Source organism: Vicia villosa, linkage group LG1 (genome assembly GCF_029867415.1).
Source record: "Vicia villosa cultivar HV-30 ecotype Madison, WI linkage group LG1, Vvil1.0, whole genome shotgun sequence".
NCBI classification, from domain to species: domain Eukaryota; kingdom Viridiplantae; phylum Streptophyta; class Magnoliopsida; order Fabales; family Fabaceae; genus Vicia; species Vicia villosa.
The window spans coordinates 53045890-53053218 of NC_081180.1; positions in this window are offsets into that span (position 1 = coordinate 53045890).

Here is a 7329-nt window from a genome sequence, read left to right on the forward strand (position 1 = left end):
TAGGGACTTTAGCTCGTAAATGAGCGTAGCCCTTTTGAAGGATTATGAGAAAGAATATACAAATTTTAGAGCAAGGCAAAGCAATTAGGGGCAATTACCTTAAACTTAGATGATAGGTTTCTTTTAGCCTTTCAGGATGAAAGGGTCTATCCATGCCATGAGAGGGCAGGAAGCCTTTCGTTTGAATGTAAACGGGTCATCGCATTATCGTTCGCCATAAGACTGACCCATGCCATAGAGAGGCAGGTAGTCTAAGGGAAGGATCAGAATAGCCTTTCGTTTAGGCAACTCGAGGATACCTCAGCCTTTTCGTAGGCAACTTCCGAGGGTCGAGATCATTTTTTAGTGTACCGAAGGCAGCATCATTAGGGACCATGATCTTTAATCGAGGCAACAGGGCTGAGGTATCCTCGTATTCGAGGGACTGACTATTCTGCAAAAAAACACAAGGCAACAGGCAACAAGGCAACAGGCAACAGGCAACAGGCAACAGAGGGGTTTACCCAAAAATGTGCGTGTGTGCACCAATCACGTGATTATATTCAGTTATATTATCTTGTAAATAGGTGATTCTAATTCAATTAACAAGTTGCACTCCCTAGGATTACTAACCATAACAATTAATATTAACAATAATAATGGGGGAAGGGAAATTGCAACCAGCGGAGGAGAGGGGAATTGAAACCAGCGGGATAATAAATAACAATTAAAAACAGAAGATATTAGAGTTTAGGGTTTAGGGTTACCGATACTCGTCGCTTTGGCAATTGGCAAACCCTGAAAAGGTGGGAAAAATGGCAAACAAAAAATAAGGTGAGTGCATTATCAGTTCGGAGGCGAACATTGCTAACCCTAAAAATAAAAAGATAAAGAAATTAAAAATAAATAAACAAAAAATAGGCACTTATCTTCGAATTTGATCTGACATGGTTGGCAGCCGGAGGAAGCCTCGGGGTTAATCTTGAAAAAAATGGCAAAAGAGATAAAGCGCGTGAGTGTAGAATAGTTCAGTGACTTATAAGGATTCAACCCTAATTTTATAAGGCAACTAAATATATATAAAGAAAAAAACAATTAGAGTAGGGACTTAGCTTCGGGAAGGCAAGGCGCGTAGTTCGGAGTGTATTTGAGAAGCAGCCCTGGAAGAATACATAAAGAAATTTATTTTAGTGTAGGTGTGTTCTTCGTAAACCCTGATTAGGGCACAAGTTAACCATAGTTAATAGAATAAAACCAAATTAATTAATTATTGGTTTTCAACCTAATTAATTAAATCAGCGAAAAAAAATAAAATTCTTGATTAAATTACTTAAACCTAATATCAATTAATAAAAACATTTTATAATTAATTAAATGATTAAGCAATTAAGTCTATTTAAACTTTGAATCAAATAAAACTATTATTAATAATTAAAATAAATTAAATAATAAATTATAAAATAAAAGTTATAAATGTTTTTTATGTAAACAAAAGGTTAAAAGAATTTTTAGTTGAAAGAATTTTATTAAACAAATAAAAAGAATAAAAGAAAATAAATAAAACAAATTTATGCAATAAAATATACAAGAAATTGGGACTTAGCGTGTATATTCAGGTGTGGTTGAGCCTTGAAGGAACACCATGGTTATGCGTCCTGGCAGACGTTGGATCTATCTTGGGAATGATTCTAGGTCCTTGATATGAAGGTGCATCATGGTCCTTCGCTTCAGGCATGCATGAGATCTGGAATATGATATTTCAATAAAAATAATGTTGGGATGAGGAATCGAACCCCTAACCCTTATGTGAACAGCGCGCTTTGTTAACCACCTCAGCTAATCGTTTATGTTGTCCATTCCACGCACCTCAAAAAATATAAAAAACAAATGGATAGACACAAAAGTTGCGCGCGAAATTTGAATGGACGAATAGCGCATCGACACGTTATCGTCTTCTTCACTGAAGAGCAGAAAACCTGCAACAGATTTGCTACGATTTGGCTATGAGTATTTCGTAGCCCTTATACCTGTAATCATCATAATCGCGTACAGGCCACAAAAATAAAAAAGGAAAGCACAGTCGGGCTCGTCTTGTTCTCCCAAACCTAACCACGGCGTCAATTAGGCCTAATTGCTTCTGCAATGAAAAACCCTAAAAGCAAAAACCTAACCTTCGTCCATGGCCGATCGCACCATAGCCACGCAAACAGGTAACTAATTGCCCAGAAACATTCATTACTTCATGATAAACAATAATATGCACAAAGAAATCGTTTATAATGCATGAAAGGATGTATTCGAGATTGAAGAAAAATTGACCAAACCGTGGCTTAGGTGTTCTGATTCTGAATGCTTCCAACCTTGCTAGCGAGTGGAGTAGCTCCAATGATGATCCAGAACCGTGTTGGAACCCTTAAAATACCTTGAATTAGCCTACAATTCCAAATTCGTGTTTGAGATTTTTTGGCTTCTTTGAACTCGGGTTTTGTGATTCTTGAGGCTGCAAAACATGGCCTTTGGATTGTTTGTGTACTTATAGGGATTGGTTAGGGTTGATTAAAACAGAGAAAATCTCACTCAATCAATTAGTTGGAAATTTGATTGAACATGATTTTTTAAGTTTCTAAATATATCCCAATTGCTCCATTTCTCTTGTCAACCTTCTATGCACGAATTTAAATCCAATATTTTGTTTAAATGATGATTGAATTGATTAAAATATATCTAAATCAAATCTTTTCAATTTTCCTTGATTTATTTGATTTAAAACATATTTTAATAAGTAAAAATTCAATAGAAAATCAAATAATCATCACAATTTCGTGGCATTGGTCTTGGATCTTTTAGATGACTTGGGAAGCAAGATTGAATCAAAAAAGATTGGGTCCTTTTGCAAAAATATTTCAATTCTTTCACATTTTTCCCTCCAAAATAGCCCAACTTTGACAAGGTCTATCTCTCTCAATTTTTGGGGTATGGAGGTGTTTTAGGACTTTTTAGAAACCTTAGAGAGTCCTCTAACCAGTGTCATTTGGCCTCATATCAAAATAATTTTCCATGCTCCTTATATGTCCTTTTGAAAAAAGTGACTTTTTGTTGATTTTTGAAAAGGACCTATAATGTTTTGGTCCATATCTCTCAAATGAAGCATTTCTAGACTTGGCATGTGAGAGACAAATTTGTAGAGAATCAAATTTCCTTCTAAATGAGCTTTGGATGGAAAATTTTGGATGTTCCATGTGAAAGTTATGGCTGGTCAAAGTTCAGTTGACTTTTCCTATACAAAACCCTAATTTAGAAACTTTTTGATTTGTTGATTTTTGATCTTTCCTTGATAAACCATGATCAATTCTTGATCAAATGGTGAATGATACTTCAATATGAGGATCTTGACAAAAAATCAGGAGTTTTGACTTTACTTTGACCACAGTTGACTTCTAGGTTAACTTAGTCGACTGTTGACTTTCTGAACAATTGAGTGACCAATCCTTTGAATTGAGACTTGCCATTTGTTATAGAGATAATGTGAGATATTTTGAGCCATATGGGATGCCTTGGAGTCATTGATTCATTGACTTTCCTTTGAACAACCCGATCCCTAGTTTATGAGCCTTGTATAGGAGAATGTGTCTAGGAGCTTTATGTATTGATTTGAATTTGTATAAGAGAAGTTGTATGGGCAAATTTTGGGGTATAACAACAAGTCCTAGAGAGGACTGTTCATGCACCAAAACAGGTATTCACTTGAGATTTTAAAGAAGTTTGAAATGGAGCATTGCAATGCTGCCATTACTCCAGCTGAGCCGAGGCTACAGTTGTCGAAGAATGAGGATGAGCAAGATGTTAATCCAACTCATTCTAGAAGGATGATTGGATCCTTGCGTTACTTGTGCAATACGCGACCAGATTTGGCATTTAGTGTCGGTATTGTGAGTAGATTCATGAAGAGATCGAAGGTGTCTCACTTGGCAGCAGTCAAAAGGAATCTAAGATACGACAAATGATCTATTGGCTGCAAAATTCTCTTTCCCGCAATGGACACGGGCAAAAAAATGCAATTTTCTCGATTTTACCGATTCCAATTGGTGCAAAGATAAAGATGATCGAAAGTCTACCGCTGGATACATCTTTATGTTTGGTAAAACACCAATCTCATGGTGTTCGAAGAAGGAACCGGTAGTAATGAATTTATTGAAGGAGCTAGGCAACAAAGATGGTGATGTTTTAATGCTCATGGTTGATAATGTTTCCGCTATAAACCTTGCTAAGAACCCAAATGCACATGGGAGGAGCAAGCATATTGAGACGAAGTTTCTCTGCTTGAGAGAACTTATTAGTGAAGGAAGGTTTGTTAGAACAAGATTTGTTCTGATCAATATTCTATGTTTTGATGATAACATTATATATGAATTTTGTATAAGACAATGTGGTACTCTAATCCTTTGCATTTTCCATTTCAGGAAATATATAAAGAGTATGCACAAAATCAGCGCTCAGAAGCACTGACTCAGAAGGTTCTGGATGGCTACATCAGAACATGCTCTGGCAAGAAATCAGAAGATGGTCAAGCAGAATCAGAACATGGACTATGAAGCATCAGAAGAACATGAAGTCAGAAGCAGAAGCACTAAAGTTCTTATGGTATCACGCTCAAGCTCTTCAAAGTCAGAAGACAAGAAGATTCTCTGCACTAAGCTGTTGACTCTGATATTCAAAAGTTTTTATGCGCAAACACGAGTCCAGAAGCAAGTACAAGATGACAGGCTATTAAGTTTAATCTCTGACTGACAAAAGGAACGTTAGAAGCTACAAAAGGCAAAGTCAGTAAAAGAAGCAAAAGCATGGCTCGAGGTAGTTGACAAAAGTGTGAAACATTAAATGCAAAGATGTACTATTCACGCAATGCATTAAATGCAACTCAATGGTCATCTTCTCAACGCCTATATATAGAAGTTCTGATCAGAAGAAGCCAACCAACTCTTGTGAAAAATACCAAAACGCTGTCAAAATCAAAACTCATGAACTTCATCTTCAACCTCACAAACTCTTGTAATATTTAGTGAGTGTTGAGCTTAGAACTTAAGAAAAATATCACTGTTGTGATTATAGCTTTTTAAGAAGCAATCTATACTCTTGTAAACTTTATTTTACATTGATTGTAAAAGGTTCCTAGAGTGATCAGTAGACTCTGGAAGACTTAGAGGTTATCTAAGTGGTGGTTTCCTAGAGTGATCAAGTTGTGATCTGTATACTCTAGAAGACTTAGAGGGTATCTAAGTGGATAACCATTGTAATCAGTCAAATTAGTGGATTAAATCCTCAGTTGAGGTAAATCACTCTAAGGGGGTGGACTGAAGTAGTTTCGTTAACAACGAACCAGGATAAAAATAATTGTGTTCATTGTTTTTATCTTACAAGTTTTTAAAGTCACACTTATTCAAACCCCCCCTTTCTAAGTGTTTTTCTATCCTTCAAGGTTGAGATTGGGGTATTGTATAAGTGAATTCCAAGTGGCCTGTTTGTAGACCAAGGGAGTCGCAATTGAAGTGTTCAAGAGATTGTAGAAGCTAATGAGAATGGAAAACTTGAAGGACTTGAATTAAGTTGTTGTGATAAGAATAGAAGATAATTCAAGTCAGTGCAACTTGTTATAGTTTTTATGTAATACCCCTTTGTAAAATGTCAAACAAAACCAAAATGTAATCGGTTGCAGAAATAATGCAACTGGTTGCAGTCTGGAAGTTTTTGGCTAAACTGTAAAATAGAAGCAAAGTGCAACTGGTTGCACTAATGGTTTAACCGATTACACTTTAGGAGTTTGTTTTATTATTAGTTAATTGTACCTCGTCTCATATGTTGTTGTATAAATACCCTTAGGGTATTTTGTGAGAAAATTAATGAGGAAATTATTATACTTTTCACCCTCAATTAATCTCTCTCTAATTCTCTCTCTCCCTCTCCACACTCAATTACTCCATTTTCACCAACCTTATGATTTCAAATCAAACAAGATATAAATTGATATTGACTGAATTGATGTTATAAAATTAATTGTATAAAATAAACTCTGAGAAAATAAATTAAAGTTAAGTAATTTATATTTAAATATATCTATATAAAAGCGAGATGAATGATAAATTTTAGTGTAAAAGTTACATATAGACTCAAAATTTAAAAATTTTAACTTTAAACTAGAAACATATTTAAAAGAGATAATCAATTCTCCTCAAAAACAATTTTCATTAATTTTTTTTAGATATTTCAACCTTGAAACCAAACATATGCTTTAAAACTAAAAAGATGGTTGAAGATTTTATATTCTCATACTCATTCAATCATGGGTTAAATGACTTTTATCCCCTGTCATATGAGCATATTTTGATTTACCCTCCTTAAAATTTTTTTTGTTAAACAGACCTTACCAAATAAAGATTCCATCAAATTTCACCTTGGATCAAGATTCTAACAGAATCTGCATGCATGGCACGCCATGTGGCATTTTTTTAATTTTTAATTTCCACGTGGAAATTCGTTTTTTCTTAAATTTTTTATTAAAATTTTTTTTTAAAAGAAATTTTATTTTAAATATTTTTTTTGGATAACGTTTTAAATTTTTTATTATTATATATATTTTTTTAACTTTATTGATTGGTTGTTAAAAGGTTAACTATCAAAACTAAATTATTTTGTCTGCAATGAGTGTTGAACCCAAGACACAATACTTACAAAAGTCACAATCTATAATTAGGCCAATTGCTCCTATTGTTTAATTTCTTGCATTTAAAATATTAAAATAACATATAGTTTAAGCCAAAATAAATATAGTTTGAGACTAATATGCCTACTTAGACTCACTAGTCTCAAACCTACCAACCTCAATAACGGTTTACATGTTGTTCTTCTTTTGTCTAATTTTTTCACCAAGTTTGATGAGTTTGAATTTGAGCCATATAATGGTAGGTGGCATAAAAATCTTAATATTCCTAATGGACCATATAATGGTAGGTGACATAAAAATCTTAATATTCCTAATGGACCATATAATGGTAGGTGACATAAAAATCTTTTCAATTCAAGTACTACGATATTAAAAATCTTGTATATATTGTGTTCAATACTCATTGTAGACAAAATATTTTAGTTTTGATATTTAACCTTTTAACAACCAATCAATAAAGTTTAAAAAATATATACAAAATAAAAAATATATAAATTATTTGTTTACTGCTTTTTTTACATATACATTATTTGATAAATTATTTATTTGTTTACTGCTATTTTATAAAATACTTATTTGTTTACTGCTACTTCATAAATTATTTATTTTATAAATTTATTTGAATATGAAAT